This window comes from Carcharodon carcharias, chromosome 12 (assembly GCF_017639515.1).
Source record: "Carcharodon carcharias isolate sCarCar2 chromosome 12, sCarCar2.pri, whole genome shotgun sequence".
Classification (NCBI taxonomy): domain Eukaryota; kingdom Metazoa; phylum Chordata; class Chondrichthyes; order Lamniformes; family Lamnidae; genus Carcharodon; species Carcharodon carcharias.
Window position 1 is genome coordinate 31,136,361 of NC_054478.1, and position 25,812 is coordinate 31,162,172.

Sequence of the window (25,812 nt, forward strand, 5' to 3'; positions counted from 1 at the left end):
AAATGATGTTCCCAACGTGCCATGGTGGGAAATGTGGACCGCCGTTGAGGGCTGGAGTGCACAATCGCGACCTGGCTTTACGATGCCCTGAAACTGGTTTTTGGCCACCTTGCAATATTTTCTGCTCCTGCCCCACCATGACGCCCACCATGAATGGGAGCGGGAAACCCGGGCCAATATCTCAGGTTTAACCTCTCATCAGAGCTGGAAAAAGCTAGCGATGTAACAAATTTAAAGCAAGTATGGATTCACGAAAAGGGGGAGGGGAGGAAAAGAACAAAAGGGAAGGTTGTGATAGGGTGGGAGACTAGGAGAGATGAACAGGCAAAGAGATGATGGTACAAAGCGAAAGGATTGATAATGGCAGAAGAAACAAAAATGTGTCTCCCATTCTCGGTCCTCAATTTCCTATGTTGTTCCAATGAAGCTGAATGTAAGCTCCAGGAACAGAACTTCATCTTCTGACTAGGCACTTTACAGCCTGCCAGACTCAAGATGAAGTTCAACAATTTCAGATCATGCCCCATGCCCCTCCTTTTGTTTTGGGTTTGCCTGTTTTTGGATTGCTGTTGTTGGCGATGACTCTGCATTTTCCCATTCACACCTCCGAAATTAAAATGACAAACAACTGGAAGCTTGGGGCCACTCTCGCAAACTGAATGGAGGTGCCTGTGGTGTGGCCACCTGATTTGCGTTTAGTCTCCCCAACACAAAGCAGATCGCCTCATGTACAGTGAATTCAGTGTACCAAATTGAAAGAAGTGCAAGTAAATCATGGTTTCACGTGAATGAGCCACAATCAATATAGGAATACAGAGGTACTTGGACCATACCATCTGTCAGTAGTTTCTCATTTTATATTTTTTGCCTGAATTCCAAATTAATACTGTAAAGGAATCCAATTGCTGCAGTTAGTTGAGAAGCAGATGTCCTGTGATGAGTGAGGCAATGGAATCTGCCACACGAGAGACCAACTGAAGGCAGAGTGCACAAGTCCCTGGAATTCTTTTGTTAGATTGTCTTAGGGGGCATTTGATCCCACCCACCACCCTCCCTCCCCCATCCCACAACCCTCCTTTATCCTTGTAGCTTTTTTAACTAGAAAGAATTTATTTAGAAAACCTTGAATTCCAGCAATAAAAGTACCAAAATTACACTAACTCTTTCAATACTGAAAGAAGGGCGATGGAGATCTGGCATGTTCGCTGTGTTCAGTTTTGCTTTTGCACAGAGGAGCAAAAATGCTGGCAGAAAGAAAGAACCTACATTTGTATCACTCCTTTCGTGGGCTCAGGATATCCCAATATACTTCAGAGCCAATGAAGTGCTTTTATAGTATAGGCACCATTGTGATGTAGGTGAATTAGCCACCATTGTTGTTATACACAACTCAAAGCCACATAAAAGCAAACCTTTTGCTGCTCTAATAACCATGCCCAATTCAGCAGCGGTAGGAGCATTGTTATTTTCTTTATCCTCCTACAGCTTAAAACAAAAAGGTTATTGCAGACTTCTTGTCATCCATCTGTCAAGGGTGCACTTGGGATCTTTGCATTATTTTTGAGATGTTGTACATTAATAGCTTCAGCTGGTGTTATTTATACAAAAGCCCAACAAAGTGAGTCATTCTGCTCACAAGGGAAATCAAGGAACCCCGCACTTCCTCCATGCAGCTAGACAGCCCCCGTGTGAACAGCGCCTCTACGTATAACTGTTATTGGGGAAGACAGATATTTTCACACCTTGAAGAAGGTTTCCAATTTTCTTAGAATCCTGTGCCTGAGGCATTCTTGCATCAGACCACATAGAATTCATGTTGCCAGTCTTTGGGACGTATGGTCTATGTATCTAGTATCACACTGGCATTGAAATTCTTATACCATGTTACTCATTTGTGTGATAGCTTATCACACAAATGAGTAATGTGGTATATTAATTTCAGTGCCAGGGTGATACTAGATATGTAGACCATACATCCCAAAGACTAGCGGATCGTATCAAACAGCATGTCCCTTCTGCTGTTCACAACAGGAGGTCCACCAGATTCACCAATCCAGCCTGGGAGGCAGTGGCAGCAGCAGTCAGCGCCACCAGAGAACAGGGGGGTCGGCCATCCAGTGCAGGAAGGGGTTGAATGTTCTCATTCGTTCCACCAGCATAAATCAACCACCTCATCACTCTCAACTCACAAACTCACAAACCCAACACACATCCTCAAGGATCTCACACCTCAAGGGACAACACCACTAACTCTCACATGCACCGTCATATCTCCACCATGCTGATATCCTCTGGAGCTCGTGTCCTCATCCCATCCATGGCTTTGCTCACCACACAAACATTCCACATAGTGCCATGTGTCTGGCTCACACTCTCTCCTTCTGTTTTCATGCAGGAGAAGCTGGCTCACAACAGCAGGGGGAGGTCCCAGACCGGGGGGTGGAGTGGCCCACATTAGGCCCCTCACTCACTTTGAGGAGTGTGCCATGATGCTGACTGGTGAGGACATGAGGACATGGACCCTCCCTGCAGTGACGGTGAGGTCGGCGGCAAACACCCTCATGAGGATCCTGCACTACATCATCCCTCATTCAATGCAACTGGGAGTGCATTTGATTCTGCTGCCATGCACTAATTATCTCTACTTCATAGGGAGCTCTGCCAAGCGACTGACACGCTCAGCCAGCCAGGCCCTCAGCTTCATCCAGGTCCTCACCTCCAGTCATTAAAGAAGTGGAAATAAGCAGCCTGGAAGAGCCATCACAGTGCTTACCCACACCCTCTGCCAGCACAGAGACACACACTTCAGAGGGACCTAGATCTAGGGCAGGCTCAGGTTTACAACCTGGTGGTCACCGCATGGACACGTCTCTGCAGCAGGAGAAGGCAGGTTCCACCGAACTCCCCGGCACTCCGGGGACTGCTGGGGAAGAGGCATCTGTGAGGTCCTAGTCAGATGATGAGCCTGTATTAGCCTTCCAACTCATCCTGGAGAGTCAGCAGAAGGAGGAAGAACATCATGCAATGCTGTTGGAAGCCCTTAGCAGAGTGGTACGCAAGTTGGTGGAGTGTGCCACCTGCTCTCTGATGAAGTGGTGCCCACATGTGTGTGCATGGAAGTTTCCATGGGGAGGATGGTAGATGCCATGGAGACCCTGGTCCAACAGAACATGGAAATGTGCGCATACCTGCACTCCATCGCTGTAGCCATGGGTGAGTTCCTGCAGTGGCAACACGAGAAGAAAAAAGGGCATCTCGATGTCCCTCCAGGTGCTCATTCCCTTCAAGGAGTCAGGCCGGGGCCCTCGGATGTGCAATGGGAGGAGGAGCAGCAGCAGGATACCACAGGGGTCATCCACCCAGGAACCTCAGGGCTGCCAATTCCCTCCGAGTCCTCTTTGCCTGTGAGCCCCTCAACCTCATCCTCTGTCACCGCAGAGGTAGCAGCTGGCCCACAGGAGGACATCCAAAGCAAGCTGGGGCACTCAAGGCCTTGGATTTCCAGAGGACACATGCAGAAGGCAACAGGGCCAACCATTGCACAGGCTGTCTCCACCCCTGCTGTGGATGTCAGGGCAGCACCTAGAAGAATTGGCAGGCCTAGAAAAGTTTTGAAATTCTGACGACAAGTGGTTGCACAGGTGAACACACTTTGTCACTTCATAATCTCTAAATATATTCACTTTCATTGAATAATGTGTAATATTGTGTTTCAGCTTCATTGACAGGCTTTGCAAGTTCTCACATTTTATCCCTCCCACCACCAGCAGTTTAGGTGCATGCAGCCGGACCACAGGTGATTCTGGAGGGTGTGAGACAGGGCCTTTTGGAGCCTCGTGCAAGCACTCTCCCACGCTCACAGAGCCTTCACCCATCGCACTTGTCTCACTGTCCCGAGCATTTTCAATGCTGCCTGCTGGGTTTCTCTTTCAGTTGTCCATCTGAGCTGACCTGCATCTCCACCTACCCACTGACTGCACTCCCATGCAGCACCTATGCCCATCCACACAACGCTCTGCTCACTTTTGATTTCAACAGCCGTGGGTGTAGTGAAGTTTTGGATCAGCTAGCCCATCCTTTCCCCTGCCCCAGTTACCCATGTCCTTTCCCCCATCACTGTTGACCCCCTGGCATCACCTTCCACCTCCCCCCTGTCACCTGCCAACCAGAACCATTTCCTTTCCAGGATGCCCAGGCGAACATGGACGTTCCCTGAGAATCCCACCCTCATCCAATTTGACCTCCCCAACACCCTCCTTCCCACCCACAGGGTAAGTGTCTGCCTCCGAGACACCACCAACCACCCTTGCTGTCCCTTCTACCTCTACTGTTACACCCTCCCCTCCCAACCTACCAGCTCTCTCTGCCCCCTCTCATACACACCATTCCCTCCTATCACACCCACCCTCTGTTTGCTCCCCAAGAGGCAGCCATTGACTCCACAGGCTCCTCACTTGCACATTCACCTGGACATCCCCCACCCCCTTACTCTTACCTCCACCCTTAATCCCTCCTCCACCCGATACCTTCCCCTCTCTGGACTCCCTCTTCCCCTGGGCACATTCTCCCCTCTGAACTCCCTCCTCCCCCCAGACACCCTCCCCCTCCAAACTCTCTCCTCACCCGAGAAAACTTCCCCCCTCCGAACTCCCTCACTTAAACCTTCTTAACCCCTTACACCTACATCCCCACTTGTTGCATTCTCCCCTGTTACACCCTCTTCCCCCATACGCTCTCTTCCTCCTCCCAACTTCACCCCCCGACATCTTTATTCCCCCACTTTCCAATCTCACCTGTCCCCTCCCCCCATAGTACACCGCCCTCTCCCACTCACAGCTAGACCTTCCTGTCCCTCCCTCGCTGATCATCCGTAGTAGCCCATGGCCAAGACCATGGTGATCCGAAGCAGACCTGAAGCATCAACGGAGATCTCCCAACTTCCGTGAGCTGCTTCGCAGCAGAGCCGTGTCCATGAGAATCCACCCAGCACACGATGCATACGTAGGGCTCCAGCATCCTCTTCTCTTCAGATATCCAGGATCTGAGCAAGGCCTTAAAGGTGAGTCCTGACTTCTGCACGTCTCACTTGCCTACACATGTTCTGGGCTGGCGTGTTTACCCTCTGGCATAACGGCAAATCAGGCGTGCGGGGACAATTCCAGTCGGACCTTACTTTGCATCCTATTATCGGGATGCAAATCGGGTTCACACCAGCCTCCAGCGGGATTCATGTTTCACCATGGCAGACACCATCGGATGGCCCCACTGTGCTTTCCCATTGGTGTGAAACTGATTTTTGCCCCTCCTGCCAGATTGTTCCTCTACCACTCTCAATGACACCCACGGCCAAAGGGACTGGACAATTCCTTCCTATCTCATGTTGTTGCTTGTCTAGTCTGTGGGACGGCAATCCCAATTTTGGCACAAGCCCCCATGATGGAAGGGAATTTACAGGGTTGACAAGGTTGCGTCTGTTGAAGGGTCATGAGGACTCGAATCGTCAACTCTTTTCTTCTCCGCCGATGCTGCCAGACCTGCTGAGTTTTTCCAGGTAATTCTGTTTTTGTTTTGGATTTCCAGCATCCGCAGATTTTTGTTTTTATCTCTGTGTTTGCCATTGTCATTTCCAGTTCCAAGGTCAATCTGTCTGGTTTCATCCCTTTTTGTAGGCTTTGTGGTGATTTGATACAACTAAGTGGTTTGCTCGGCCATTTCAGAGGGCAGTTAAGAGTCAACTGCATTGCTGTGGGTCTGGAGTCACATGTAGGCCAGACCAGGTAGGGATGGCAGATTTCCATCTGTAAAGGACATAAGTGAACCATATTGGTTTTTACGACAATTGACAATGGGCACTATTAGCGCGACCAGCTTTTTTTTAAACTCCAGGTTTATTAACTGAATTTAAATTCCATCAGTTGCTGTGGTGGGATTCGAACCCGTGTCCCCAGACCATTAGCCTGGGCCTCTGGATTACTCATTACCGCTATGCCACCACCTTCCCCCACATGCCCTGGGGTATCTCTGTTCCCTGCCCCCACTTTTGAGAGTTAGGGTGAGATGCCATTTTTACTCAAATCTCCAATGTGTGGCTTGGGTGAGGATGGGAATTTTTGAACCTCTGTTAAAATTTGCCTATAAAAAGTACAATTTTTTAAAGAAATCTTCCAGTTTACTGTAACTGCAGATGTCTCATTTGAATTTTTCATTTACAAACTGTTTAACAAATATCTATCTCAAACACATATCAAAATACAACGTAATTAATTTTAATACACAGGCAACTCTTCCAGACAGAGAAAGCTACTTCTGCAAGAATTCTGCTGTGTGACCACTAGATGAGCACTTAGATGACACAAAGTTATCAAAGTATTAGAAGACCTGGTTTGGGGACAAGTGGATCAGAGATCATAGCTTCATGGCTAAGATGTATGAGCAGCAATAGCACAAACATGAATGATAATACTCTAGCAAATTCTTGGAAACCAATTCTGTGATGTGCTGGACTACAAGTTATCTGCATTCTGGTCCACCATGAAGGAATGACATCCAATATGGTGACACACACACACAGTAGGGTGATCAACCTTAAACAGTCTTAACTAAATCCAATATGGATTAACTCTTCAAGCTGCTTGAGGGGAAGGTTAACTAAAACATTAGAAAGGATTGTGTTTGTCTCCAGGTGAAGCTCAGAAATGTCCTTCAATCTAATCTGAAGCAGATAGATGGCCTCCTCAGATGTCTGAAAAACACTTGTTCAAAATTGGTAAATTTTCATGAAGGCATTACACCACAAATGAAGTACCAGGTTAGCATTGAATAGACCTAACAGAAAGGTTTGGAGTCCTCCAAGGAGATGGTCAAAGGCATTCCTTAAGTTACCCATAATATATCCAGAGCAACAACTATGAGGTTTGCCAATTCTTTATAGATATAATAAATATTTACAATGTGGCAATGATTCTTGACAATAGCGACAAAAAGCAGCAAGCTGCTGCTCCTGCTATAATTTTTTTCCAATTTGTCCAATTATATTTTTCCTTTATTTCGTTTAGGGTTCTCCTTCATGGATACCACATTCTCTCAGTGAAAAGACGAGCAGTGCTCCCTGTGGATCAATTGTCATTGTCTGATTGTCTTCCTTCCCCCATGGTCTCCCCATGATGACCGCTCACCTGTTCTTGCTCACTGCATGACTGGGATCGGAAACACTCATGTATCTGCTGAGAAACTTTGGGAAAGGGCCAATACCCATGGCTGGGGACACCATGGAGCTGGAAAAGTGTGAAGGTAGATGAATTAAATCAAAAATAGGTCACAAGATAGTTTTAGATGCCCCACTTCACCTCGGAATAGAAGTGCAGGTGTGGGAGGAAGAAAAGACTAATGCTGCGAGGAGATGCCCATCATCTTAAGCCTCTGCTAACAAAAATGACTTAATTGAACATTATATTAATTGCAATTCCATGGGTAAACCCAGGAGGCTGCTGTTAATATAATCAATATGCATTGGATGGGAAAATTCCACTTTGGGTGCAAGAACTATTAATAGCAATGTGAGGAAACGTGCTTTGGTTTTGTTTATGTTGGTGTTAATTTATCAATGTTAACTGATTAGACAATCAGAGCTAGCTAATCAAACTATGTCAGTATTAAATAATTATATGAAGGTTTGATTAGAAGACTCAATTTGGCTAATGTATTACATCGTTTAAGCAGGAGAGCTGGCAATTTGATCCCTAATGACTATGGTCTAAAAACGTAAATTAGTTTCTAAATAGCATTTAATCTTGCAAACTTGACTGTAAGTATTAACACTTATGCAATGATAAGAATTTCTTTTATTTCTAAGTGGGAAATATTTGATTTTAAGGCGTGATTTTATCTTATTACAACTGATCACATTCAGCTTTAATCCTAATGCAACAATTAAAGTTTTACAATGCTTAATTAGTGTAATAATTATACTGTGCTAATACCATGCAGAGATAAAGAATTACAGATAACTAAGCTTCAGTGTTGATTTATAGACAGTATTATGCAGGTGCAAATTGTTCAAGTGATTTTTTTCTCCTTAACAGTCCTGATATTTCCCTTACATCCAGTGCCAGCCCATGCAGCAGTGTGCCAAGCACCTGCAGAAGTTGTTAAAGCATCATATCTTCCTCTGCTCTTATACTTGTTTACATTTCACTCAGCCCCATGTGTTGCAGTCACTAAACTTCTTTGCTTTGTGATTGAATCAATCCTGGGGCCATCTACCTGCACTTTTTTAAAAATTAGCTGCTTTGCTACCTCAAGGAAAGAAAATTCAAATCTTTGTTTATTTTCCAATTCCGTGGTCCTGCCAATAGTTTCCATGACCTTTGCAAACATCAAAACTAGGCAAAAGATCATTTATTAACCCCAATTACGAGATATGCTGGAAATCAAGGAGAGCAACCACTCTGTGAACCTAATCCACATCAGGATGTGAACTGTATCTACTTTACTGGTTATTAAAGCGGTTTGACTGCAGATGGTCACTGTGTTTAAGGGTTAGTTTACTAGGCTAATCATCTAAAATTCTGCCTCCAGTCACTCCTAATCTGAGAGTCATATAGGTTTCTTCAGTTTAGTGAACAATTACATGCTTTATCATTATCTGAATATTAGGTTAATACAATTTACTGCACTATACAGAATGGTCATGCAGTCCAGACATGAGGACAACTTTAATAGGATTTTACAACTTATTAAGCTTGGAAGCCCTTCAGAGTATCTAACTGAGATATGTGTGACAACAATTTTTCACCCAGTATTAAGAATATTTCAATTCGAAAGCTAATTATAGTCTAATCCTGCAAGATCATTAAATCTCATTGAAAATAAGTGCTATGGGTTTTCAGAGTCTTCAAGCAGAATAGCCTTCCATTCCGAAAACAATTATTTCTAAAAATGATCCAGTTCAATGCAGAATCCATTTATCAAAGAACTACATGTGGATGACATAGACTAGTTCAGTTCATTTGGTTCTGGGTCAATCATCAGGGTCAGGCTTTTTGTCCTAGAAGAATTAAGGTATGTAAATAAATAATGTCTGTTTATGGTCTTAGTATGAATTCATCTTCTCTGCCTGAAGCCAGATCCAGCCCGCAGTGCCATGACCTCCCACCATGGCTAGGGCAACGAGGCAAGTCCCGAATCCACCACAGCCGGAATGGGGATCGAACCCCATTCCGTTGGCACCAACCTGATCCATAACAGGCCCTCAACCAGCCAGCCCCCAAGGATTCCAAGTTGCTGTGGCAACACACTCTTTTACATGCAGGTTGTAGCCTGAAGCTATGGATAGTGGTGGTGGAGGCTCCTATTTCTCTCCATCACATGACTAACTGACCAGGCATCTCTTCCATTCACACCACCTGCCATTGGTGCATGTTGGAAGGATCTACAAGTTGATACTGTTACTGGCGGAGGGGGATTAATTTGAGTAGCCCTGATTTCTCCTCTCACCACTCGTCCATAAACAGAAAGGTATTTTGGATTTTTGATTTCCCCCTTTTTAAGTGGTAGTGTATTTTCTCCAACCTTTTATTTTTTGGAGATATCTAATTCTGTATTAATAAACCCACAGCAAACTTGAGATAAGGTAAAATAAGAGGGTTGGTTATTTTGCACACACACAAAACGCGGGAAAGGGGTTTTGCAACGTCTGTTCCGTTTTTTCACTTATACAATAAAAGAGGGATAAGGGAAAGAAAGGGTACAGGGCAAGCCCATGATAAAAATGAGTTATGGTTTCACGTAAGTCCAGAATCAAAAGTTCAGTGGCGTCTTCCTTCAGAGGTTAGCAGGCTGAAACTGCTGCGTGATCTGACTTTCCACAAGCGAGGACTTCCATGATGGGAGGAGGCGTGTGGACATGAATTAGCCTTGAAGGCACAGATACAGATGTTCCAATGTTCCAGTAGTTCACAGTGTAGATGAGGGCCAGGCACTTTACCTGGACAGAGCTCTTTCTGCTGCTACCTGTTAGATGGTAAAATGGTAGGCTGCCTAGGTTCAGCTCCACACGGCAATATTACAGCCCTGGCTGTTGGACAAAGGATGTATTTTCCCAGGTCTGGAATCTTGAGGTGTTTAACAGATGAGTCAGGGTCCCTTCCGTCCTTTGCAGACATACTGTCTCCATTGGCCGGAGCTCTGCCTTAGAAATACAAAGTGGGTTGGTGCATTTCTTTTGAATTTGATTGTCAGCAGTCACAGATGGAATTAGCACCTCTTTAAAGATAACTTTACTCTTTTGGCTGCATTATGAACAGACATTCTTTGGCCACCAAATCCTGGTGTGGGACTTGAACCCAGAGCTTCTGTCTCAGAAGCAAGGATACTACAACTTAAAAATAACATGTAATAATTTTACAATAGCTATTGGCTATATTAAAAGTGAAACTCCAAGCAGTTTCCCTTCAAAAGTTGCATTACTATCAGAAGATCTTAAATCCTCCCATTTTGGAATCATGACGGGTCAGCTGTAGCTCAGTTGATATCACTTTTTGCTTTGAGTCAGAAGATTGTGGAATCGAGTCCCACTCCAGCCCTTGAGCACAAAAATCTAGGTTGAGTACTGAGGGAGAACTGCACTTATCTTTCAGATGAGGTGCTTAAACCGATGTTCTTTCTGATCTCTCAGGTGGATATAAAAGATCCCATGGCACTATTTCCAAGAAGAGCAGGGGAGTTATCCCCAGTGACCTGGCCAATAACAGCACTTCATTATTAAATTAATTATAGTTTTTGGATTCTGTTGGACAGTAGCTTTAAGAATAATCCTGTGATGTAAGATCCCTTGATATGTGTAAACAAATGTATTAGCAATGCAGGGAAGCTCTACAGAGTACAGTAATCCTGAGTTATGGAATTTGCTGGACACATGTAGTTGCTACTGCTGTCTTGTAAATAAAGCCAAATGTTTCCACTAAGAAAAGTTGTCTGAAGATCTATAACTCTATAACAAGCACAAAAAAGAGTATCTGACAAATATTGCATTGCAGTTTGTGGGAGCTTGCTGTGCGCAAATTGGCTGCCTCTTTCCAACAGTACAATAGGGACCACACTTCAAAAGTATTTCATTAGCTGTAAAGTGATTTGGGATGTCCATGCTATACAAATGTAAGTCTTTCTATAACCATTGACCAAGGGTGGGAAATTTCAGTGGTATAATGTATCTTCCATAAAGATACCCTTAAAAGACTGCTGCCTCTTTCCATGCCTTCAAGAAGGAGCCGGAGCAGTTCATGAGTAGGGCAGAGATTGGAAGACAAGTGCCTTCATCGATAAAACTGGATCCTCATGTGATCACCTGGACTGGTTTTAATTGCTTGAAGGGGTCATTTGGGAATTTTCAAGAATATTTATTCTCTAATTGGCCCTAGGTTTTTCTGTTTATTTTTGCCTCTCCCAGAAGATTACATAGCTGTATTGGCAGGAGGTGGGAGAGGGTAGAGGGTTGTAGGTGGGCTGGGGGCTGCAGGGGGTGGTGGGGGAATGCCACGTGAAGCAGGGAGGGAAGTATCTAGTCATTACACTCCAAGGTATTTTTAAAAATGTATTCTTTCACGGGTTGTGGGTGTTGTTGGCTAGGCCAGCATTTATTGCCCATCCCTAATTGCCCTTGAGAAGGTGGTGGTGAGCTGCCTTCTTGAACCTCTTCAGTCCCTGTGGTGTGCATTGGAATACTCACAGTGTGTTAAGGAGTTGCAGGATTTTGACCCAGTGACAGTTGAGGGACAGCAATGTAGTCCCAAGTCAGGATGGTGTGTTAGTTGGAGAAGAATTTGCAAGTGGTGGTGTTGCCATGCATCTGCTGTCCTTGTCCTTTGAGGTGATAGAAGTTGCAGGTTTGGAAGGTGCTGTCAAAGGAGACTTGGCAAGTTGTTGCAGTGCATCCTGTAGATGGTATATCCTGCTACCACTATGTGCCAGTGGTGGAAGGAGTGAACATTGAAGGTGGTGGATGGGGTGCCAACCAAGCAGACTGCTTTGGATTATAAGTTGTGGTGCAGGTTTAATGGATTGGCTGCCCATCAGTTTGATATGTTTGTAAAGCAACAAACACAGGAATTATTTGATTCATAGTGACTGGTTTTGTTATAATTTTAGGATGGTGAACAGCAACAAATATTCATAATAGACTGGAATGATGCAGGAATTCTTGAAGAAATGATCCCCACACAGTTCTTTCTTAACAATAGCCAGGTTGCTAGTAGAAATTATGAATGGTCTCAGGACAAAAAATTCACAATGGAGCCCATTCCAACAGAAGTGCCAAAATAATGGTGGACATTAGCACATTAGCACATTGATGGAGCCTGTGCAGTGAAGAGATTTACTTTTGGAGCCAATTAAACCAGGCTGTCTTGAGTCAAAGAAAGAGCGAGTTTATTAGTTACTAAACGCAAGAAAAAATAATAAAAATGCAACACACTCGCAGATTGGAAATGAGAAACTGAGTCCAAAAATAAAAATTAAGATGATATACGAATCAGTCCTTTAGCTTGACCGTGAGGAGTAGATGATGAAACATTGCAGCCATTTGGTTGGGGTGACTCTGGTAGCACTGATTTTGGCAACTGAGCAGCTGATTTGGCGATTCTTGGTTGGGCAGGTTACCTGAAAGGAATTGTCCTGTTTCCCTTTCAACTGCAGCTTTGCTGACTTGTGACTTGCTTCTAGCAATCAGAAAGACAGGACATTTTTTTTACCTGCAAGTGCAGGGATGCCTAGTTGCAGTGCTTCAGCTGTGACCTTTACAGCACACACACACACCAAAACAGAACACCAGACTACCACACAGAACTAGGGCTGAAGCTGGTTTTTTAAACCCCTTTCCCTGTGTATTCTTGGAAGGGAAAAACCAAACATGTCTTTCGTGAAGAATTTGTTTTTTTTTAACTCAGTTCACGTTCATAGTCTGGAATATAACTCAACAGGAGGTGGTTTTGGCTGAGATGCTAATAATTTTTCCATTATCTCCACAACTACAGGAGATTACAGTTCAGTTTGCATTGTCCTTTTTCCTTTGAAGTGCCTCTGTCTGCAGTAGGCCGTGTCACACCTATTATGTGCGGTATTACATTCTTTCTGAGCAAGTTGGTCAAATAATCCACATAGAAGCTTTCCAGCAATTTTAAAGTCTCAGTGAGCTTTTGCTTGTATCTCCTTTAAAAAAAACACATGCCTTACTTAAAAGTTCAATATGTCGATAAGTAATTTGGAGTTAGGATCCATGGTCATGACACAATGAAGGGACAACGATATATTTCCAAGTCAGGATGGTGAGCGGGGAACTTCCAGGTGGTGGTGCTCCCAATTATATCTGCTGTCCTTGCCCTTCTAGATGGTAGCAGTCATGGGTTTGGAAGGTACTATTGAAGGAACCTTGTCGGTGGTAGAGGGAGTGAATGTTTGTTTGTGGAAGGGGTACCAGTCAAGCAGGCTGTTGGTCCTGGATGGTGTCAAACTCTGTGAGTGTTGTTGGAGCTGCACTCGTCCAGGCAAGTGGAGCATATTCCATCACACTCTTGACTTGTGCCTTGTAGGTGGTGGACAGGCTTTGGGGAGTCAAGATGTGAGTTACCTGCCACAGGATTCCTAGCCTCTGACTTGCTTTTGTAGCCACATTACTTATATGACTAGTCTGGTTCAGTTTTTGGTCAATTGTAGCCCCCAGGATGTTGATAGTTGGGGATTCAGTGATGGTAATGCCTTTGAATGTCAAGGGGTGATAGTTAGATTCTCTCTTGTGAGAGATGGTCATTGCCTGGCATTTGTGTGGTGTGAATGTTACTTCCCAAGCCTGGATATTGTCCAGGTCTTGCTGAATTTGGACATGGACTGCTTCAGTATCTGAGGAGTCACAAATGCTGCAGAACATTGTGCAACCATCAGTGAACATCCCCACTTCTGATCTTATGATGGAAGGGAGATCATTGATGAAGCAGCTGAAGATGTTTGGGCCTAGGACACTACCCTGAGGAACTCCTGCAGTGATGTCCTGGAACTGAGATGATTGACCTCCAACAACCACAACCATTTTACTTTGTGCTAGATATGACTCCAACTAGCGGACAGTTTTCCCCCGATTCCCATTGACTCCAGTTTTACTAGGGCTCCTTGATGCCACACTCAGTCAAATGCTACCTTGATGTCAAGGGAGTTCAGCTCTTTTGTCCATGTTTGAACCAAGGTTGTAATAGGGTCAGGAGCTGAGTGGCCCTCACAGAACCCAAACTGAGCATCAGTGAGCAGGTTATTTCTAAGCAAGTGCCACTTAATAGCACTGTTGATGACTCCTTCCATTACATTACTGATGATCAAGAGTAGACTCATGGGGCGGTAATTGCCTGGGTTGGATTTGTCCTGCTTTTTATGTACAGGACATACCTGGGCAATTTTCCACATTGCTGGGTAGATGCCTGTGTTGTAGCTGCACTGGAACAGCTTGGCTATGGGTGCAGCAAGTTCTGGAGCACAAGTCTTCAGGACCTTTTTTTTTAATCATTCATGGGATGTGGGCGTCACTAGCTAGGCAAGCATTTATTGCCCATGTTCAGAGGGCAGTTAAGAGTCAGCCACATTGTTATGGGTCTGGAGTCACATGTAGGCCAGACCAAGTAAGGACAGTAGATTTCCTTCCCTAAAGGGCATTATTGAACCAGGTGAGCTTTTACAACAATTGACACTGGTTTCGTAGTCATCATTAGGCTTCCAGATTTGATTGAGTTCAAATTCCACCATCTGCCATGGCAGGATTCAAACCCAGGTCCCCAGAGCATTACCCTGGGTCTCTGGATTACTATTCCTATGACAATACCACTAAGCCATTGCCTTCTCTATTGCTAGATAATTTTCAGAGCTCATAGCCTTTGCAGTATCCAGTGTCTTCAGCCATTTCTTCATACCACGTGGAGTGAATTCAGTTGGCTGAAGAGTGGCATCTGTGATACTGGGGACTTCCAGAGGAGGCCAAGATTGATCATCCACTTGGCACTCCTGGCTAAAGATTGTTACAAAAACTTCAGCCTTGTTGTCCTGATGTGCTGGGCTCCTCCATCACTGGGGATGGGGATATTTGTGGAGCCTCCTCCTCCAGTGAGTTGTTTAATTGTCCACCACCTTTCAAGACTGGATGTGGCAGGACTGCAGATTTTAGGTCTGAGCCATTGGTTGTGGGGTCACTTAGCTCTGTCTATCACTTGCTGCTAATGCTGCTTGGCACACAAGTAGTCCTGTGTTATAGCTTCACCATTTGACACCTCATTTTTAGGTATGCCTGGTGCTGTTCCTGGCATGACCTCCTGCACTCTTCATTGAACTGGGGTTGATTCCCTGGTTTGGTGGTAATGGTAGAGTGGGGGATATGCGAGGCCATGGGGTTACAGATTGTGGTTGAATACAATTCTGTTCCTGCTGTTGGCCCACAGCACTTCGTGGATGCCCAGCCTTCAGTTGCTAGATCTGTTTAAAACCTATCCCATTTAGCACGGTGGTAGTGCCACACAACACAATGGAGGGTATCCTCAATGTGAAGGCGGGTGGTGGTCACTCCTACCGATAATGTAGAAACATCCACTTATAGATACAATAGGTACTGTATATCCAATTGTTTATCCACAGACTCTGTGCATCTATATCATATAGGAAGGCAAGTTTTTTAAGATTTATTAATCCATGGGTAGTGATACTTTGTGTTCTTTTCATTCACTGTAAATTTCAGTATGCACAAGTTTCCCATTTAAATGGTTATAGCAAGGATATTTTACTCAAAGCATTTAGTTGTCACAGTATTTTATTAGAGGAGGTCTTGTGGTACCATGGGTAGTGTCCCTGCGTCTGAGCCAGAAGCTTTGGGTTCAAGACCTGCTCCAGGACTTGATGGCCATGGAAGATGCATTCATGACGCAGTCAAACAGTCAAGTGCCAACCTGTAAGTTGTCTAATGGTAGGTGTTAAGAGTGGAAGAGATTCCTGGTCAGTCATGTGATGGAAAGAGCATTGGATACTCTACAACATTATCCATAGCTATAGGGGTTACAACATGCATGTAAAAGTGCACATTGCCACAGTAACTTGAATGCCTTTGGGGGGCTTGTTGGCTGGACGGTTGGTGTGGATCAGAATGATGCCAACAGCATGGGCTTTGATTTCCCTGTTTGGCTGGGGTGGGTTTGGAACCTGGCTCCTTGCCCTACCGCAGTGGGGGTCGTGGTGCTGTGGATTAGACCTGCCTTTGGGCAGAGAACTCAGAAGAAGAAATATTCTGTGACCTGTAAATAAATCCTGCTTGGGTGCATCCTTAGTCGAATCTCAGGATCCAAAGAATTAAGAAACACTAACAGTCTGTAATGGTTGTTTAAATTGTTTTTGAAATTGTGTCACAAAATGAAGTTATTTTTAAGTTATGAATGATTTCAAGAAATACATTTTCTTCTACATCAGAAACAAAAATTGCTGGAAAAATTCAGCAGATCTGACAGCATTTGTGGAGAGAAAGACAAGAATTAACATTTCGAGTCTGTATTGGACTCAAAACGTTAGCTCTGTCTTTCTCTCCACAGATGCTGTCAGACCTGCTGAGTTTTTCCAGCAATTTTTGTTTTTGTTTCAGATTTCCAGCATCCAGAGTATTTTGCTTTTACCTTAATACATTTTCTTCTGTCAGTGGAAGAGTTGGCCTGAATATAACAAGGGGAAATCCGGCTTTAGATCAGGTCATTGGGCAAATGAGGCAACTGCTGTGCTAATAAGGCCACTCCAGCTAGGCTGTAAACCCAATCATTTCTAATCTGGCTGTGGCTGCAATACAGGCATTCTCAGTTAAGAAAACAATGGCATGTTGTATTGGTACCTGAATATGGCGCAGAATAATTTTCATGAACGTCAGCACACCAGAGGAAAATATTCCCAATACCATACAAAGGATTGGCTCGGGGTAGAAGCGGCTGCTATTAATGGACAAGTTTATTCTGATTGTGCATTTATGCTTGTCTGAACATCAAAATGATAGGCTTACCTATTTCAGCTGCTGGTGGAAATTAGACTATCTTGCACCAGTGAATAAATACTTAGGTCACTTTAACTTGTTTCCTCAGTGCTCTCACATTGACGGGCTGGAATTTTGCCAATGAATTCTGGTACATATGAGACTTTCAAAAAGGAGCTTTTTTTATCTTAATGTTGAGGGAACCATTGTGCTGATTTCTCAATCAAACCGACAGAATTTATTCCAGCAGTGATATCAAGCCTGACTTACTCTGTAGTCATATTACACCAACAGTATCAAAGTGGCTTTGTGACTGAAAATGGAGACTTACTAGGGAAAAAAAGCATTAAGGCTGGTTTCCAGATGCGGGGGTCACAATGTGTGATCACCCCATGACCAGTTGCAGAAAACTTAACACTGCCGTTGGGTCGAAATGACTTCTGCGTGCAGCGCACATGAATGCACTACTAACTGGCTGCAGGGTCAACAGGGGCCCAGCGATGCATGGCTAACCTGCAAATCGGAAAGGCAGCCTGCCCCTCTTAAAGGAGATTGCACTCATTGTGCAAAAGCTGCTGCAGAATGTGACGGATTTGGAGAGAAGCAAACGGACAGAAAAAGGAGTAACAGATAGCAGTGGGATCTCCCACGTTTTCTGATTCAGTGCTGGAGATATTGGTGCAGGAGGTAGAAAGGGGAGATGAAATGTTTCATTAGGGGGCCAGGAGGCCCTGGAGGCACATCCTGGGAGCAGGTAGCCAGAGAGGACACTCCCCAAAGTCTGGACCGGAGGACCTGGAAGCAGTGCCGCAGGAAGTTCAGCAAGTTAATGTTTCGAGTCCATATGACTCAGCCACCTCTCCACTTTGGCTTGGACAAAGGATGTATATTTCTTAGTCTGGATTCTTGATATTGGTAATGTTTCAACCATTAATGATTTTATAAGAGGGTTTCGTGGTCGTTTCTCCTCACAGACTGGTCATTTCTATTAGCTGGGTGTGTCCTTAGGAATATAAATGGCCTTTGTACAATTTCCTTGGATTTGATCTCTGCAGTCACAGGGGCCATTAGTGCCTGTTCAGAGATAACAAGGTGGCAGCTCTTCTGAATGCCAGGAAGTTCATTTTATTTGAGTCATAGCCAGTACTGGCTTCAGTAATTTTAAAGCCTTTGTCCAGTTTTTAAGATTTTATAATTTAGCCATGATGATATATATATAAATATGGAGCGACACTGCCAATGATATATCAACTGTTCCCTCTGTAAAACATGCGTTTGATGATCTAGTTAATAATGAAGATACATAATCAGGATATGTCAGTAAATTAGATCCTCAGCTTCCAATGTGAAGTATTGATTACAATATTTAATTGAAAGACACTTTTTGACAAAAAAAAATTAATAAAAAAGCATAATTTGAATAAAATATTTTTTACAAATCCATTACCCAATGTGGGCCTCAAAACAATGACTCTAAGGATAAAGGCCTGAATTTTGTGCCTGCCGGGCACATGCAATTGTTGGCACTGGAAGCAGATGTGGAATCTGCTTCCGGACAACTTTGGGTAGTAAACTCTGGCTGGCTGGCTGGCCAATTAAGGTCTGCCCAGTGTGAATCGTGTCTTTTTGTTGGTTTTTTGGACTGTGTGGGGGCGGGAGCCTGTTTGGCGCTGGGTCCAATGGGGACCCAGCAGAGGATTTAAAGACACCACAGTGAGCTACCTGAAGGCTGTCATTCTTCACGGAGGGAGCTGTACATTTTAGGACACCGTCTAGAAGCATCAATGTCAGCACGTCAGACGGGAGGGCAAGGCATACTGCCCCCAGCTTTTCTGAGGAGGGCCTGGGCATTCTTGTCCAGGCCAGGCATGAGGCCTTAATGCCCAGGGATGGCAAGATGAGGCCCCTGCGCCTGACCAAGAAGGCCTGGACAGAGGTGGCAACAAAGGAGAGTGGGCATGATGTTGTCTGGCGCATGTGGGTGCAGTGCCACAAATACTTCAACGATCTTCTACACTCTGCAATGGTGAGCACTGAGTTTGCATGGAACTGTTTGGAGGTTTGTGGAGAGTTGGCCGTTCCTCTTTGCACTCAGAGGAGTACGAGTGTGTTTGCCAAATGGCACTACAACCTGTGCCTGCCAAGGCTGGGAGACCTGCCACCTTGGCCTGGATGCATTGAACAGGGAGGCGAGCTAATATGATGTGCACTGCTATCTGATTCTCAGGGGGCATTGGACAGGCTGGAATGCTGCTGCGAGTGGAGGCTGGATTAATGAATTCCCTATTTAGGAAAAGCAAAGTCATTATGCTGGTGAGAAATCACAGACAGGTGGTGGGGTCCCCAACCTATTCATCTTGATGCGACATGAGTCGAATGCTCTGGAGTCAAGAAGCTTGACGCTGTCCGGGTCAAAGGAGCCCGCTTGATTGGCATCATATCCACAATCATTCACTCCCTCCACCACCGATGCACAGTAGCAGCAGTGTGCACCATCTACAAGATGCACTGTAGGAATTCACCAAGGCTCCTTCGACAGCACCTTCCAAACCCATGACCACTACCAGGAGGACAAGGGCAGCAGACACATGGGAACAGCACCACCTGAAATTTCCCCTCCAAGCCACTCACCATCCTGACTTGAAAATAGAGCGCCGTTCCTTCACTGTCGCTGGGTCAAAATCCTGGAACTTCCTCCATAACAGCACTGTGGGTGTACCTACACCACATGGACTGCAGCGGTTCAAGAAGGCAGCTCACCACCACCTTCTCAAGGGCAACTAGGGATGGGCAATAAATGCTGGCCCAGCCAACGAAGCCCACATCCCGTGAATGAATTTTTCAAAAGTTGGAATGCCAGTGTGGTGCGAGGTCGTTGGTTGTGGAGTGGCAGGGGCTTCTGACGAAGGTAAGACCCCAATGGACAGGTGACTGTAGGGCGGCATCAACTCAACTGAGAAGTTGCAAGCAAGAGTGCCCAATGAGGTGACAATCACATTGCCTCCGTGAGGCACTTGTTCATGGTGTCAGCAGCCTGCCTTGCATGCACAATGATATGTGAAGACTGAAACTAATGGAATTCTGTATTCCTCCTTCAGATGTGCCATCTTCAAGAGGATGCAGGGACCCCAGAGGAGCCCCTCTTGACTGCAGAAGAGGACCCACAGCCAGATCCACCCGCATCACATCTTCTTTCAGAGCCAGGCACCAGCACAAATGCAAGCACGTCAGTGGGCATTGGGTCATCAGTTCAGTGTAATGCACAGTGGTGAGGGCACAGCACACTCATTTGAGGAGCTAGCAGAGGCAGAGAGTGCCCAGGGCGCTGGCAGTGGGAGGACTGCTGGGGACCAGGGCCAGGCTGAGTCCAAGGCAAATGATGGGCCTCTGGAGTCATCAATCAGGTGGCAGGTACTAGATGTCTAGCGGGATGCACGGGAGGATCTGGTGGAGATCCCTGAGGGTCTACATGACATGGTCTCTGTCATGGAGGAGTCCATGTGGAGCAAGAGCATTGTGTTGACCCTGAGCTCCAAAGCACACCAGCCTCCTCCATTGAGAGATTGGCGACTCTCATGGGGAGGCAGCTCCAGGAACAGAATCAGGGGTTCCTGGGGTTGTGCTTGGACCTGCAAGCCCTCACACAGGCACTGACCTCAGGAGGTCATTGCCAGTGTGAGAGATGGATGAGGCACTTAGTCTCTGCCCATCCATCAATGATCAACAGGGAGGTTCAAACAGGCCTCACGCTGGTGGACCAGCTGCTTGTCACCTCTGCAGGTGCCTGTCTAGGCACTCCGGACAATGGCAGCAGCTCCTCCATCTCTCTGCCAGTGACTGTGGCACCTGATGAGACCACGACAACTGAGGAGTGCCCAGCCATGGTGCTAGATGCACCCTCCCAGCTGACGCCTGCACTGACTCCGCTGGCCAGGGAATGACTGCCAAGGCCATCAGGGCCAACAAGACATCCTAGTCAGCAAGGGGCTGCCAGCAAGGGGTGGGGAAGATGCAGCACTCACAAACTTAAGTTTAAGTCGCCAGGAGTACAAGAGGGTGTTTTCATGGGTGAGATTATTTCTTTTATCAGTTTTATCCCTTATTTCTGTGTGACTGTTAACACTATATAATGTGAGATTCTTTTATTTAGCCCTCGAGACATTATAACTATTGGTTCTGTTTTCATGGCCTGAGTATCCTTCATGTATTTCATAGGTACTCGGCGTGGCAGTGGCTTATGATAGACGGTAAGGGCTGCAAACTTTATTACAGAGGTGCGATTCGACATTGGGGTCATATTATAGCGTTCATCAGGAATGTTTAATGTGGAGGAGTCGTCCTTTGCATGAGTTTCAAGCCATGCCTTGTATGCCTAGCTGAACATATGGAGAATCAAGGCCTCCCTGGTGTCTCTGCCTCCCTGAAGGTTCCTCACATCTGCCTCCATGTCCTCAACCTGTGCCTCCCTGGGCTCCTCATCAGAACCATCAATAACATCATCCTCACCAGCCTGTGGAGTTGCCTCACTATCCTCATCCTCCAGTGGATCTCCCCTTGCCAGAGCCAGATTTTCCAGAATGCAGCATACAATGACTATAAGCAACACACGCTCTGGAGGATATTGCAGTGATCCCTCTGATCGGTCCAGACATCTGAACCTCAAGTTCAGCAGCCCAATGGTCCTCTCAATCACCGCCTTTGTGGAGGCTTGATTCCTGTTGTACCTGTCTTCTGCTTCTGCTCTTGGGTGTTGAAGTGGCATCATGAGCCACCTTTTCAAGGGACAGCCTTTGTCACCCAAGAGCTAACCATCCAGCTGGATGTAGGCATTATGGGAGCTGCCAGGGGACCTTGCACATACTTGCCGAATCTGTGTCTTTTCACGCAAACTAGCTGCATGTTCGTGGAATGGAACCCCTTCCTGTTCACGAAGGCACCCGCTGACCCACTGGGGCCTTTATGGCCACTTGTGTGCAGTCGATGGCACCCTGGATGCAGGGGAACCCAGCAATTGCTGCAAAGCTTCTGGATCGCTCAGCCTGGCTGGCCTCGTCGGCCCGGAAATGAATGAATATCATGACCCACCTGAAGAGCATGTCAGTGACCAGATTGACGCAACTGCAGGCAGCAGATTGGGACACTCCACATAGATCATAAGGTGTCACATCAAAGATTATTACGGAAAGTAAAAGCACATGGCGTAGTGGGTAACATATTAGCTGGCTGGCAGAAAGCATAGAGTATGCATAAATGGCAGGGTGTGACGAGAGGCGTCCCACAGGGGTGGTACTGGGGCCTCAGCTTTTTACAATTTACATCAATGACTTAGATGAGGTGAGTTAAGACTTGGGAACTAAATTTGCAGATGACATAAAGGAAGGCAGGAAAGTATTTTGTGAAGAAGACATAAGGAGGTTGAGTGAGTGGCAAAGATCTGGCAAAGGAGTTTAATGTGGAAAAATATGAAGTTGTTCACTTTGGTAGGAAGATCAAAAAAGCAGAGTATTACTTTAATGGAGAACAGCTGCATAATTCTGAGGTGCAGAGGGCTCTAGGTGTTCTAGTACGAGTCACAAAAAGTTAGTATACAGGTACAGCAAGTAATTAAAAGGCTAGTGGAATGCTATCCTTTATTACAAAAGGGATTGAATATAAAAGTAAGGATGTTATGCTTCATCAATACAGGGCATTGGTCAGTTGTATAGGCATTGGCACCTCAAATACTGTGTGCAGTTTTGGTGTCCTTATTTAAGGAAGGATGTAAATGCATTGGAGGCTATTCAAGGGAGCTTTACTAGATTGATACCCAGAATGAGTGGGTTGTCTTATGAGGAAAGGTTGGACATACTGGGCTTGTTTCCACTGGAGTTTAGAAGAGTGAGGAGTGATTTAATTGAAGTATAGTAACTGAATCGTCTTGGAAATGCCAACATTGAAAGGATAATTGAGTCCAGAACTAGGGGACAGTTTTAAAATTAGGGGTCACATTTTTAGGACAGAGTTGAGGAGAATTTTTTTCTCTGAGGGTTGTGCGATTTTGGAACTCTCTGCCTCAGAAGGTGGTGGAGGTGGGGTCATTGAATATTTTTAAGGAGAGGAAGAGAGATTCTTGTTAGGCAAAGGAATCCAAGGTAAATGGGGTTAGATGGGAATGTGGAAATCGATACACAAGAAGATCAGCCATGATCTTATTGAATGGCAGAACAGGTTTGAGGGGCTGAATGGTCTACTCCTGTTCCTGTTTCTTATGTCTTATGTTTATATCCCTCACTGGCCCCTGGAAAGAACCAGTGACAAAAAAGTTGAGGGTTACAGTGACCCTTAGAGCCACTGGCCACACAGTTGCAGGCAATCTCCGGACCAATTATCTGACATATGGAGGTAACAGTCTCCCTAGAGAAGCGGAGACTCTTTTGGCATTGGACCCTCAGACATGTTGAGGGAGCTGGAGCGCTGCCTGTAGACTCTGAATGCAAGATGGTGGCGTCTTCAGCAGTGTCTTTCACCTTGCCCTTCCTGCTGGCCCTGCACCCCCTGTGGCTGTGCCTCTCCTCCAACAGGTCATTCCCTGGGACACTGCCTGCAGACACCTGGCCTCCTCCCTCTTCTGCTCCTCTTGTCCCCTTCAGAGGTTGGTCCCATCAGCGAAGTATACTATACCTGCTCGCTGCAATGCAAATGGCACACTCTCGTGCAATGAAGGGTGTACTCAGCAGAAAGTGTCTGAGAAAGCTGGAGAGACAAAAGCATTCTCAAAAAAAAAAGCTAGCAATGCAAAGAGTCCAGCAAAAAACACAGAAACAAACCAGCGCCAAACTCTCACCTAAACTCCTAACTGCTCACACCGCCAGGGCTCAGTCCTCTTTTATATCCCGCCCTGGAATGAGAAATCCATCAAATTGGAATGGCTGCCTGGCCATGTTGTCCATGTGATGACCGCAAAATCACAGGGCAACATTAAATTCAATTTTTAATGGGCTTAATTGCCCATTTAATTGTCAGTGGGAGTGCTTGCAACTCCCGCACACTCCCACCGACTGCAATATGGCACACGGGCACGATGACATTGGGACACTGCCCAAAGCATTCTTGCATGATTCCATGCTCGATCGGGTTGGCCAGGCTTCTGCACCCACAACGTAAAATTCCAGCCTAAGAGTCCCATTATCTACTCAGGGAGCTATCCAGGCTATGTTGGAGTCCTTGCACAAAGCCTTAACACACTGGGTCTAGTATAAGGAGGCAGCACTCCTATAAAATCCCATGGAGATTGAGATCCCATTAAGGATTGGGAACTGGAGTGAATTATTGTCTCCTGTCGGACTCTGATGATAGCTCGGTTGTGGACGACACATCGGACAATGCTGGACTTGGGCGCATACTGGAGGGCTCGCCCGAAATGGTCCAGGTAGCTTTAGGTTGCTAATGCTTTACCATGTTCCTTGTAGTACATGGCTCTCATGATAGCTGCCCTGTCCTCGTATGTTTGAATGGTGGAGGAGAGTCAATAGCCAGATGTATAGCGAGCACCTCTTGTCACCCAGCAGTCAGCTTCTGGTTCTTTGTGGTGGGGCCAAAGATGGTGGGTACAGCTTTCAGCTACAAGGTGAAGACATCGTGGCTGCTGCCAGGATTATGGGCATTCACCAGTGGATCTTCTGGGCATGTACACACACCAACTGCACACTTATAGAGCACTAGTCCTTGCAGCTATAGAACATATCCCCATTAACATGTGGGCCACACTGAGCCTTTTGCGTGCAGCTGATTGAGTGCATCCTGCGCCATTGAGAATCCCATTAGCCAACTCTTCCTGCTTCTGTCTGGACAGTCAGAAAATGAAGAAGTCCTCTTTCCATTGGTACAGAGCCTCGTCACCTACCTGGTGGCAAACTGTGAAATGTTTCTGATGTCTCCTGCTCCTACCAGGAAGAATTTGCTGGAATAGAAACTTAGAGTAACTATGGCCTTGACAAAGAGATCCTCACTCTACTTTAACACTCTAATACATCAGGTTGGAGGAGGTGACACAGTTCAGTTAATGCCTCCTTGCTGAAACACAGGTTCATCAGATACAGTTCCTGGCTGTGGTTGAAGTGAGAGAAGTACTTCCTGATGTGTATGGCCTTCTAATGAGAGCTTTCCCCCACTTCCCTTTGTACATAGCTTCCCCTCTCTGTTGCCTGTGCTCAATTTCCAAAGTTGTGCTGCAGCCTAAGAGGTATTGCAACTATAGCCCCCAGTACTTTCTCTTGACAGGCTAGCCAACTTCTCTGAAATGCCCGTCAACTCCCCTGAAAATCCACAAAATTAATAAAACTCCAATTACGCAACACAGTATTCCCACTCACTCTGCATCAGCAAATGACAATCAAAAGCACTTCACCTGGAAATTGGATGGTTAGCCCTTTAAATAGTGCTAGTGGGAGCCCCTTGTACACCTGAATGTATGCTCAGCTGGGAGTGTTTATGAAGGGGCATTATCTGGCCCAGCACAGTACAAACTGGTAGGCCCTACATCAAATCAGCATTAGAGGCTATTCAATATTATAATCCGCCCACTCCGCATCCTGCCAGTGCATGAATGGCACAGCCGCCCTAGCATCCTGAGACACAGAAGCAACCAAAATCCTCGGGTCAACACTTTCCCATTTTGAGGCTTCCATAGCAATAGCAGCAGCCACATTACGGAGCGCAATGTTGTGGCCACTTAGTTTTACCTACCCCACTGACAAGCTCAGATGTTACTTTTAGTCAGTTGTTTCATGAGTATTTATCGTTCAATT